We start from the raw sequence: 12,718 nt of genomic DNA, 5'->3' as shown, positions 1-12,718 counted from the left end.
TAATTAGACCCAGTGTCTGCTCAGTAAAAAGGAATTTGTGTGAAAATTTACCCAAGTACCCATGGCTGGATAAGTCATGGGCCCCAGCAGAGAAAATACTGCTGGTCATTTTCCCAAACTAGTAAAATTTCAAGTTGTATTTTAAGTACTTATTCTTATACCCACAAATACATCTAGCTCTCATCCTTCATCAAAGAAACATCCTTTTTATATATATATATAAATATGCGTGTGTATATATGTATATGTGTATACATATAAAGTTATATATATAATAAGTATATTATATATATATATATATAATTACTACAAGATTCACAGCTGATCAAAATTCCTGGTGACTATAGGTTGCCCAGCCCCAACTCATCCATCAAAATGAGTACGTCAAGCCCTACACTGAAGGCTTATGGACCATTGTAGAAGAGTTGCTGAAAGACTGTAAGGGCCAGAGGAGCAGGATGTTTGCTGATATGTCTTCTAGACATAACAGGAGAGTTGCACCCATGAAGTCTCAACAATAAGATTACCTAAGCAAGACCTGCATAATGACACTATCAGTTGACATGTCAACATGAGTAGGGGTTATTTCACAAGGTTCCATTCCTAGATGAAGAGCTATAGATAACTAATGACCACTGCGAGAGGGCGAACCAGTTTGCATTATCCAGAGACAAGCTCCCTTTTACACATGTGCACATGAACACTAAGTGGACTCAGTATATATATACATATATATGCATATGTATATATATATACATATATATATAGAGAGAGAGAGATTGATAGATATGTAATAAATATATAGAGATATAGATAGACAGACAGAGATAGAGATACACATATATATATTAAAGAAGAGGTCATGAATTTGAGAGGGAGAGGGAGGGACATGGAGTAGTTGGGGAGAAGAAGGGAAAAAATTATGTCAATACAGTACTTATTAATAGGATTCTCAAAGCAAAACAAAATTTAAATTAAAAATAAAAACATACAGGTGGCTAGTGCACCACCTTGTGTCATCTTGTGCAGGCCAAACTCTTCAAACAGATTTCTGGGTAATATTGAAAACCAGTCTTTTGAAAACCAATGCTCAACAAGATTAAGTGGAGATGTCTCACTTTCCTCCAACCAACGAGATGAGCCTTCTGTCTTCCCTGTCTCACCGAAAATAAGATGACTGACTCGAGCGACAGAAGATAAAATAGAAAGAAATTTATCTAGTCTGACCCAGTCAGATTGGGATCAGCCAATAGGAAAACAGAGAATAAAGTGTCTTAAAGGGAACACACACACACACACACACACACACACACACACACACACACACACACACACACACACACCAAAGCAGGTACTACCTAAGAACAGTGTACTTCATGAAGTGTTAATGTGCCAGAACTCATAGTGCTGCCAGAGCCACAGTAAACTCCCAGCAGAGGCCAACCGAATAAACTGCGATTTGGCAGCAAGCAGGGCTTCTGTGCTGCCAGGGTGTTTTCTCTTTCACAAACCCTTGCTTGGTACCACACGCTCCCTCGCATTGCCAGGCACTGGAGGAAAGGCTCCAAACATGAGCGGGGCAAAGCAGTGTGGGAAAGGTCACTCAGCCTCCAGGCAAGACCAGTGTTCCAGGACAAAGGTGAGGTGCCAGGGATAGCAGTTCCAGCACTCAGAGGCTGGAGCAGCCAAGACAAACCAGTTACAAAATCCCCAGCAGCTGGGTAGGCTTCCAGACCATCACAGAAACAAGACTCAAGCAAGTTCATTTTTATAGCAAAGAGAAGAGAAATTAGGACTTGGATGGAATGTCCGTGGAGTATGAGATCCATACCCCAGCCAGCGGACACTGTGGGGGTCATTTCAGTCCATTGACTCTATGGCTCTATCCGTAAGTCAAGCTTTCTAAGACACGGGCCTCATGTGTCCTAATCCCAGGAGCCTAAAGTTTGCCAGAGGTCTCCCTCTGGATGAAACAGTGATCGGCCCTGTGCAGTCCGGTTGCCTGAGACACCACCAAATGCAGCATTTCCAATTGTGAGGAAAAATTCGAAAGCCAAACAAAATTGATGGCAAACTGATCCCAACCCGGAGAATTATTAATAGTTCCTTCAGCTTCTAAAATTCCTGGAACCTAGTTCCTCTTCTTTTTCCATTTGGATTAACAGAATTCAGCTGTTATGTGACCAATAAAACCTTTCCTTAGTGAAGACAGTTAGTGCCAAGAGATGCAGTTTAGGCATTTGGTTCACAACAGAGATGAGGTGCCAGGTGCAAGAGGAGCACTCTAAGATGCTGTGTGAGGTATGAAAACATCACTCCACACCTACCTCCCAGGAGCGTAGAGCACCCTCTCTCCACTGAAACCCATCCAAGCACCACCCACAAGAGTAAGGACTGCACAGCATGCTTTTGACACAGAGCCTTTCTGTCACTGTGTAATAAGACAGCCCACACAGTACACTTCACACTGGTTAGGTACACAGCTGAAGATAGTACCCTTGTGGAATTAACAAAGAAGGGACTTGTATTGTGAAGATCGGACCAATTGCCACAAATCCACTGGGGTTTGGAAAACTGGTTCGTTTATAAGTTCAATGTAGTTAAACAGCACACTGACCAACCATAAAACTCCATCCTGGTGGGATCCAGCCTGTTGGATACCAATGCTAATTGAAATCTTGCCCTTTGGTTCCTCATCAATTTCCTGACATCTACGCCTGTTCCAAACAAAATACCTAGATCAGAAGATTCAGAGCCACCAGTGACAAATAACTTAGGCAAAGCAGTGAATTTCTGGGAATTTCACCAAGCAGCTCATCAACCGCTCACCTACCCGACCACCCCCAACCCCGCCCTAGATCTCCTGTATATTGTTCCCTTCAGCTCTGAGGTCCAGGAAACTGGGCAACTTGGATATGTCAGCAACTACTCTGCTTTCGGGTCTCCGGCTGAAGAGAGTAGAATGTATTATCTCACTCCCTGCTAATGTGCCCTTAGATCCAGGACAGCTAGTAGGCGCAGCTGCCCAAGGCTCTGCCCATGTCCTCATAAAGAGTCCTTTTGTTTAAACTCCTCTCAAATAATCCAGACTGAATGAGCTTTCTATTCCAGGATTCCGGCTGTTACTATATTTACAGAAGCTCCCATTTGTGAGACACGTGAGAATACTAGAAAAATCTCAGGAAAGCAAGAATAGACAGCTGGTGGTGTGAAATGGATGGCTGGTTGGTGGAGAAGAGGTGGGGAAATATGGGGGACATTCAGATGTCAAAAGACCGATCCCTCCACAAGGCATGCTGCCTTGCAAAGTTGATTAAGTATAAAGAGTAAAGAAGCCCTCATTTAGTAGACATGGTTGTATAGAGTATCCCAGAAAAAGAAAGAAGTTATACAAGCACACTTTGAGGTCTACTAAGATGCATTGTTTTAAAGAGCAGATAAAGAGGCGGGGCCACGCTCACTCCCTTCCCTTACGGAGGAATTTTTGGCCTTAGTGATTAATCTTACGCAGCTTCGCTGCCAGTGACTAGGAAGAGCCCACAGATGGAGAAGCACTAGTCCACCGCCAACCTTAGCCAGCTCCTAACCATGCTCTCTCTCTGTCTTTAGCTACCAACCTCAGGCAGCTCCTAACCATGCTCTCTCTCTGTCTTTAGCTACCCCCAGCCTTGATGGCAGCGTTCTACACAATGAGGGGCGGGGGGTGGGGGGAGGGAGACTGGGATACAAACTGTTATTTCAGAGATACTCACTACCCTCAGTCTCTAACTAACGTGCCTGATGTTTATAGAAGTCTTTCCACTTGAGAGAGAGACTGGCATCCTCACTCCCACTATAGGCTCTTGGAGTCATTCACATTCCTCTCTGCCCACTAGTCCAGAGCTTCTGTGGTTACAATACAACAATAAGACAACAAAGGCAGCAGTCGCTGGACATCCACAGTGCCCTAGGCACTTCCTTTACTCTTTCTGCCACAGTAACAACTTTACCTACTTTCAATGGATCCCTCTATTTAAAAATTGGATTTCCAAAAGCTTTATCCCATTCCTGGCACTGGGAGATTTATTTGTTAGCTTGTCCTGTACCTATAGTCATTGTTGCTCTGTTTAGGGTTATTCCATTTAAACTATACCTGTATGTGTATAGGTATGTATGTTTGTAGGACATTTTGAAATGTATTTGATGCTAGGTACCCTTTTCTGTATCCTTTCTTCTACGCTGTTCCCCAACCCCTTGCTCCATGTAATACAACTTGTTCCATTTCCCTTTCTAACCCTTTATACCACAATGTTCTACTTGTCTTCCCTTGAAATCTTGCCCCATGGTTCCTTAACAATTGCCTGACTTCTACCCCTGTCCCTGAAAAAACATACATATATCAGAAGGTTCAAAGCTAACATCCACAAATAACAGAAACAATGTGACATTGTCTTTCTGGGTCTCCATTACCTCTCTGAGAATGATTGTTTCCAACTCTATCCATTTGCCTGAAATTTTCAGAATGTCATTTTTCTTAACACACGAATAATATTTCTTTATGAAAATGCACAACAGTTTTGTCATTCATTCATCAGTTGATGCATATCTGGCATTGTGATAGAGCAGCAATGAAAATGGCTTCACAGTTATCTATACAGTAGGGTGTAGAGTCCTTTGGGTACATGCCTAAGGCTATATAGCTAAGTCATGTGTTGAGCCTATTCCAGCCTTCTGAGGGACCTCCACATAGATTTCCATAGTGGCTGCACCAGCTTGCACTCCCACCATCAATGAATACACATTCTCCTCCCCCACAGTCCTGCCAGCATTTTTCATCATATGTTTATCTTAGCCATTCTGACCAGGGTAAAATGAAATTTCAAAGTAGGTTAATTTGCACTTTCATGGTGGCTAAGGACATTTAAAACTGAACATTTAAAATACATACACATTTCTCAGCCATTTGTATTTCCTACCTTTAGAGCTCTCTGTGTAGTTCCATGGCTGTTTTATAAAGTGTTGTGACTGCATGTGTTTGTGTGTTTGGCCTGCATGTACATCTGTGCACAATGTATGTGACTGGCATATCCAGAGCCCAGAAGAGTATAGCAGATCCATGCCTTGTTTTTAATTAAATTGTTTTCCTGCTGTTTAGTTTTAGTTCTTTGTATATTATAGATACTAACCCTCTACCAGATGTATATATAATAAGTATTTTTCCAGTCCTTAGACTGTCTCCTCACTAAATTTTGGTGTCCTTGACTATACAGAAGCTTTCGAACTTTGTGTGGTCCATTCACAAATCGCTTGTCATAGCGCCTGCACTACTGGGGTCCTGTTCAGAAAAATTGTTGGCCAGGAAGCTCCCATAGACCCACGGGCATTACTGACCATTGCCAGTGCTCTTTGAGTCCCTTACAGAACTTGACACTAAAACCCTACTGCTGAAGAAATTACATACTTCACAGAGCATGGAGAAATCAAGCTGGTACTCATGTGAAGCTTCCTCCCTGTTGACTATCCCAGAGCTATAAGGGGCTATGCATGCTATTGAGGGGGAAAAAATATGGTCAATGTGACTAGCTGAGAATCCTGTGAACACAATAATGACCAGTTTGGTAAGATATGCAATGATGCCCCAAGTATCATGGGAATAAAGCAACTATCTGCTGACTAGATTTAAGGTCCACTGTTCAGGATGGAATTGATACTTGGCATTAATATCAGGAACAACACAAGTCCCACACTCCAGGGGAAGACCAACCACAATTATTCTACTAAATGGACTTAGCAGTGAACACAAAGATCCGCAACTGGTTGAGGTGCAGAGGATAAGGAGCAGAGGAACATTCATCCCTAAATGGGTCATCTATATCACAACCTGTCCTCCCAAGGCTCAGGGAATCATGCAGAAAAGAGGGCAGAGAAATTGTAAGAGCCGTAGATAGTGGCCTACAAGGAGACAGTGTTTTCCAGAAACAGCATAGCAGTGCTCCATATGAATCCACAGCATTTGTGACAGGATTCGCAAGACCTGCCCAAGCTCAAACCAGACAAAGTCCCAGCACTGAACATGGCAAGTTGGCATGAGGTCCCACTTTTAGCTAGGAAGCTAGTAGCTAAGGAGCTGATGACTATGGCGAGAGGAGGGGTAGGTTTTCCCATGACTAAGGGTGTGGCCTCTGGAATATTAATCGTGCTAGAGTGTAAAATCACATACCCAAGAGCGCCAGAGCAGCAAAAACTGATGAGTTAAAAATGATGCAGACTTCCCTGGGATGGGGAGGTTGGGTTATAGCTAAAAGGAGGTAGAGGAGAAGGGTGAGTGCAACCTAGTAGAGGACTGCAAAGTCAGTCATCAATGGGAGGAGAGGCCCTTGGCACTGTGAAGGTTCTGTGCCCCAGTGTAGGGGACTGCCAGGGCCAATAAGTGGGAGAGGGTAGAGTGGCAAGCAGGGGGAGGGGGAAAGCAACAGGGGATTGTTCTTGTTGTTTTTGGTGGGGGAGGGGAAACTGGAAAAGGAGAAATCACATGACATGTAAATAAAGAAAATATCTAATTTTAAAAAAGTAAAGGTTTTTACATTTCAATTATAAGAATTGAGTTTCTGTGCTGGAGAGGTGACTCAATGGTTAAGAGTACTGACTACTCTTACAAATGTCAGTACCAGAGGATCCCATGCCGTCTTCTGGTCTTTATATGTGTGCCAGGCACATGTGTAGTACACTTACATACCTGCAGGAAAAATACTCATACACATAATTTTAAAAACTGAATTCCCTTAAGCCACGGAAGTCTCTTTCCAATCTAAGCCATGCTGGTTAAGTTACAAGTATGACTACTTCCCACCCTGTATTGTTGTATTTAGTTTCCCAGACTCTCACACAGCACTCACTATGTACCAGGTGTTCTATGGCCCTGCCGCACACTGTCAAACCGAAGGATCCTTATTGTAACATTAACTGATTGTGAATTAATTTGAAATTGGAAGCCGGGTTGCAGCAGTACATTAACACAATATCAGTGTCTCAATATTCCAGGTTGTGTTCCTCATAAGTGTAATATGGATCCGAGAGGGTACTGTTCCACTTTGTCACTCAGGAAGCCAGGCTTTCAGAGGCGTTTGTCGTTTATCATATAAAACAAACAGTTATCAGGGCCTTGTACAAGAGAAGAATAAAGGAGAAGGGAGTCACACTTAACAAGTTCAGCTCAGAACTGACACTTGCCACCATATGCAATATGCTGGCCTGAACTAGTTACATCAATAGTATTTAACCTGACTATACAAGAAAAATCAAAAGCATTGATTATACTCAGTGGGATATGAATGGAACAAAAAAAGAACAAGACATGTGGAGGGGATGGGATGGGGGCAGTCTGGGAGGAGTTGGAGGTGCGATGAAGGGTTGCTAGGATCAAATATATTGCTTTATGTATAAGATGAAAATGGAGCGCTTAGAAAAGGAGTCCGGTAGTTGATAAGCACAGTATCTCTGTAACTGACAGGCAGTGTGTAGTGTGCTTTTAGAGAAAAGGGAAGACAAAACAAAGAGCTGATAAGGTTGGGTAAGGGTAAGTGGATCAAGATGGAACAATTACCCCCGTTTGTTTCTGTGACTCACACCCACATAGTCTGCCTCCACAGAACGTTTGGTCTGTCTCCATCATAGGCTACCCTGTTCCCTTTGTCCTCTCTGTTCACTCCCCTCCATAAATGTGTGCTTTCATCATTTCTTTCCTTCTTCTCATGGGTTACCTTCTTTTCTCAATTTCATCTCTTAAACAGAATATTATACCCTTCATAACATAACTTAAGCAATATAGAAAGACATCCTTACACAAACTGGATGGAAGAACAGGTACTTTGACATCTGACTTCCCCAAATACATATACTTCAGATGTACCACCATCTAAGTTTGCTTCCACGCTGCTTTGATAAAACACTGACCCAAAGCAATTTGTGGAGGTAAGGGTTCCTGTCAGCTTACAGATTACAGTCTATCATTGGTAGAAGCCAAAGTAGGAACTTAAGAGAGGAATCTCGAGTCCAAACTGAAAAGCAGAAATTGTGGAGCAATGCTGCTTTCTGGCCCGCTCCCTGTGGCTTGCTCAGTATGCCTTCTTAAACAGCCCACACCTCTCTACCCAGGGTTGACATCGTCCACAGTGGCCAAGACCTACCCACTCCAGACATCAATCATGAACATGCTTCAGAGACATGCCATACGTCAAACTAATGGAAGCATTTTCTCAATTGAGGCTCCTCCTTCCCAAGTGACTCTAGCTGGTGTCAACGTGACAAAAACTAGCAAGCACAGGCACTTATCAACTGTGCTGAACATTTAGTCATAGATTGCCCTCCTCCTCAACCTCATACTGAATTTTTCTAGGCTGGAGATTGTGTTCTGTAAAGCTCAGTACCCAGAACCTGGTACAGTGTCACGATATGGCTTATACACATTAAATGAGAATTAAATAAAGGATCAAAGACTCTAACATGAAAATGTTTATCAACAGTATAGCTGAAAGGAAGTGAGAAGTAGATTAAGGGTCTGGTTGATCCCCACTCTGCCAGTCATAACTGCTGGGCTATTTGTGTAAGCATGGATGTCCACAAGTTTATTTTCCCATTTTCTTTAATTCTGGAAGTAAGATCAAAATAAATCTAACAGTTAACAATTACATGTCTTCTGGTTTTGTAAAGCAGAAGCTAATTTTCAATCTGGCTGGTATTGATCTAATTAAATGGTATAGTTCAAATGTTTGTAGATCAGGCTAACATATCATTGCCTGTACTTCTGTGAGGAGATGGACAATTGAGCAGGCAAGCCTTCAACTTCTATTGAGAGGAAAACACACACACACACACACACACACAGAGAGAGAGAGAGAGAGAGAGAGAGAGAGAGAGAGATGTTTTAACCTTTAACACAACAGCCTGCAGAAGCATCTTGTTCCTTTTCCACAGTGCTCAAATTCATCCTTCCCTGTCCTCTCTGTTGTGATTATAAAAAGATAGAGGTATATAAGAATATGTTCTAAGGTATGGGGGAAGGAGATGCCCACAATGGACCAGCCACAGGATGGTATAGCATGAAATAGAGTTTATTTAGGGTGTGGGAGGGGAGTTAAGAGAATAGTAGAGGCAGAGAAAGGCAGAGAGAAGGAGATAGTAGAGAAGTAGAGGCCAGCCATGACCACGTGGGGAGAGCAGCAGAGAAGGGAATGGGGAGAGAGGAGGAGCAAGAGGGCAAGAGGCAAGAGAGAGGCAAGAGCATAAGAGAGGTAAGAGTAAGAGTAAGAGAGAGTAAGAGAGGGAGGGGACAAGCAACCCCTTTTATAGTGCTCCAGGTCTTCCTGGCTATTGCCAGGTAACTGTGGGGAGGAGCATACCTGGCTGTTGCCAGGAACTGTAGGACTGATGTCCAGACAGAATACCAACACTCTCAACAACACATCTCATAGCTACTTCTGCACTCTCACTGGCTTGCAGGGTCTTCTCTCTGCAGACTATTCTAACATAACAATTTACCAACAAAATCCTTTTGACAGGACTACTGCCCTCTACTAAGTATCAGGACTCAGTACATGAAAAATGAGAATCCCCTGTGGTTTGTTGACTTTTTTTATATAGAATATCTTTAAAATCTAATTCAGAGGCTGAAGATCGTAGGAGGTTTGTTGCAAAAGACTAGATGCAAAAGCTTTCAATTATTCATGAATAAACTCTGCAAACATAATATATAGCACAAGGCTTTATACTAATTCATACTGTTGTAATATACACTTGAAATTTCCTGACCCTCCCTCCCCCCCCCAAAAAAAAAACCTCACCACAATACCCAAATCCCCAACGCCAGCAGGTATTCCCTAGGAATCCTCAGGCCACCTCAGTCAGGAAAGTTGGTAGGCTGCCTGCATTCCTTCCTCTCTCCAAATCTAATCCCCCAGTCTCATTCATCTCTGTAGATGACTACCTGCTGGGACTTCCCTACCTCCCTGTCCCTACCCCTTAGTGGATCACAAAGACCTTCCCCTCCAAATTTGTCCTTCCCACACCCCATATCCCCAGACTCAGGTTATCCTAGCCCAAAACTCCAAAAGACATTCCCTGGAAGCCTGCAGGCCATTGTAATCAAAAGAGAAGGAAATCCAGCTGCAGCTCTTCTCCCCTCTTCACTAAATCTAATCCCCATCTCACTGTCTCACCCCCAACTCTGTGGCAGAGGACTTGCTTCTCCTCTCAATCTCTTTCTTCCCCTCCAACCGTCCTCCCCACTCATCTTGTTATCCTAGCCGCCAACCCCAGCAGGCATTCCCTGGAAAGCAGCCATCCATGTCTGCGAGAGGAGCAAGTAGGCCAACAGAGTAGGTAGAAGAGCTTCAGATTTTCTCTCTCCCTCCTGTCCTCCAAATCCAATCCCCCAGTCTCCTCTGCAACTCTGTGGCAGAGTACATGCTGAGGCCTTTCACTCTCTGCCCCCATTACCAAGGAATTAAGCAGATCCTGGTGGAACCCTCTCCTTTCCTCTCTCCTGTGAATCCCATGAGTACCCCCAAAGCATCCCCATTCCAATGTGTCATCCCCTAATACCCAGAAACACATTGTACTCAGAATCCCCGGTGACCACACCTGGCAGAATTCCATCACCCCACACACACCCTACCCCCAAGAAACAGAGAGGGCGATAGGAAGCAAGGAATGTAACACCCATTCAACAAAGACAATACCAGGGATCAACACTTAGAATCACATTTAACCCATACCCAGATGCCTAGATACCAATATAAAAATACAATCAATAACAAATAACAGCTGGGACAATATGTCTCTACTAGAGCCCAGCAATCTTACCACAATAGGCTCTGAGAAATGCCATGTAGCTGAAGCACCAGACAAAGACCTTAAAATAGACATAATAGATGTACTAGAGGAACTTAAAGAGGAAATGAATAAATCCCTTTCTAAAAAAAAAGTGTTGAAAACAGAAGCAAATAGTGAAAGGCAATGAATAAAATAGTTCAGTGCCTGAAAGTAAAAAAAAAAAAAAAAAAAAAAAAAAATAGGATCAATAAAGAAAACCTGAACTGAGGGAAATCTGGATATGAAAAATTAAGAACTCAAATAGGAACCTCAGAACCAAGTCCCACCAACAGAACACAAGAGATGGAAGAGAGAATCTCACAGGAATTGAAGACAAGATACAAGAAATAGATACCTTGGTCAAAGAAAATGTTAAATCTAAATAAATCTGGACACAAAATCTTGAGAACTCTGAGTCCTTCAAGAGAAGCAGTTCACCTGACTGCAGAGCTTCATCTCTCCCTCTGTCCCTACCAGACCCAGTACCTCAGTCTCACCCCCACCTCTGCAACAGAACATGTAAGACCCTGATGAGCCTTAGCTTACTGGAGACCCCCTGAGTGAATCACATGGAGCCTGATCGATGCAGAAAGCATGAGGATTTTAATTTCAGTGCACTGAGGCCGTCCCTGACCCTCAGGAAAGGAAGCGACCCCACACAGCTTGTTCAGTGAGCTTTTGTACAATTTTCAGGGCAGCAGCCATTAGATACAATGTGATTGGTAGAACAGTGTGACTTTTTAAACTGATTGGTCTTTAGACTTCCCTTGTCTGAAGGTGGGCAAAGGTCCACCCTGCAGAATGTGCCCCCACCCACAGGTAGTTTCTCACCCTGTGTTCTGAGGAATGTTAATTAGCCTCTCCCTTCTGGAGAGTTCCCCTACCTTCCTAAAATTCCTGGCCTCCCGGTGTTTTTCTGAGATGTCCCTGTTTACTGGGATCTTACAAGCACCTACTGCAGCCTTTCCTACCTGCTTGTCTCCCATTGCCTGTGGACCCCACAGGTCTTCTCTTCCTGACCTTCTTCCCACAACTTGTTGCTTTTTCCTAACCCCAAATTTCAAAAGAAACCCCCACTGCAGCAAAGGCTTCTCCTCCAGAGAAGAACATAGGCTGACTGCAGAGCTTCACTGATCCCTTGCTCCCAATCCCCCCCAGTCTCATCCCCAGCCCTGTAGCAAAACACTTGCCACAGTCTCTCTTTCCCCTCTGACCTCATCCCCAAGGGATCACAAAGGTCTCCTAAAATCTTCTTTCCCCCAGTTCATCCCATTATTTCAGCCTCTAACACTAGCAGGCATTACTGCAGCAAACAGCAGTTGAGTAAGCCAGGGAAACAGAGGAAACAGAAACCAGAGAACAAAACCACTCACTAAACCAAGACAAGACCAGATATCAGTACCTAGAATTACGATCAGCCCAAATCCAGAAGCCTAGAGGCCAGCATTAAAACACAAAGCAAAGCAGCAGCAACAACAACAACAACATTCACACACTATCAATAACAACCAAGAGAATATTTCTACTAGAACCCAGCAACCCTACCACAGCAGGTCCCAAGTTTCCAACACACCTGAAGCACAAGAAAAAGACCTTAACACCATCTTTGTGAAGAGGATAGAGACCCTTAAGAGAAAATTAATAAATCTATTAAAGATATCTAGGAAAATGCAAACAGTGAAAGGAAATGAATAAAACTGTTCAAGGCTTGAAAAAGAAAATAGAATGAATAATAAAAAAAAAATCAAACAGGAAATTTTGACAACGGAAAATTTAGAAACTTAAACAGAAACTTAAAAGGCAACTTTGACCAAGAGAATACAAGAGATGGAAGAGAGACTCTTAGGCATAGAAGACAGAATAGAAGAAA

This window comes from Mastomys coucha, unplaced genomic scaffold (genome assembly GCF_008632895.1).
Source record: "Mastomys coucha isolate ucsf_1 unplaced genomic scaffold, UCSF_Mcou_1 pScaffold13, whole genome shotgun sequence".
NCBI lineage: Eukaryota > Metazoa > Chordata > Mammalia > Rodentia > Muridae > Mastomys > Mastomys coucha.
The sequence above is the reverse complement of the archived record's forward strand: the minus strand, read 5'-3'. Positions refer to the sequence as shown.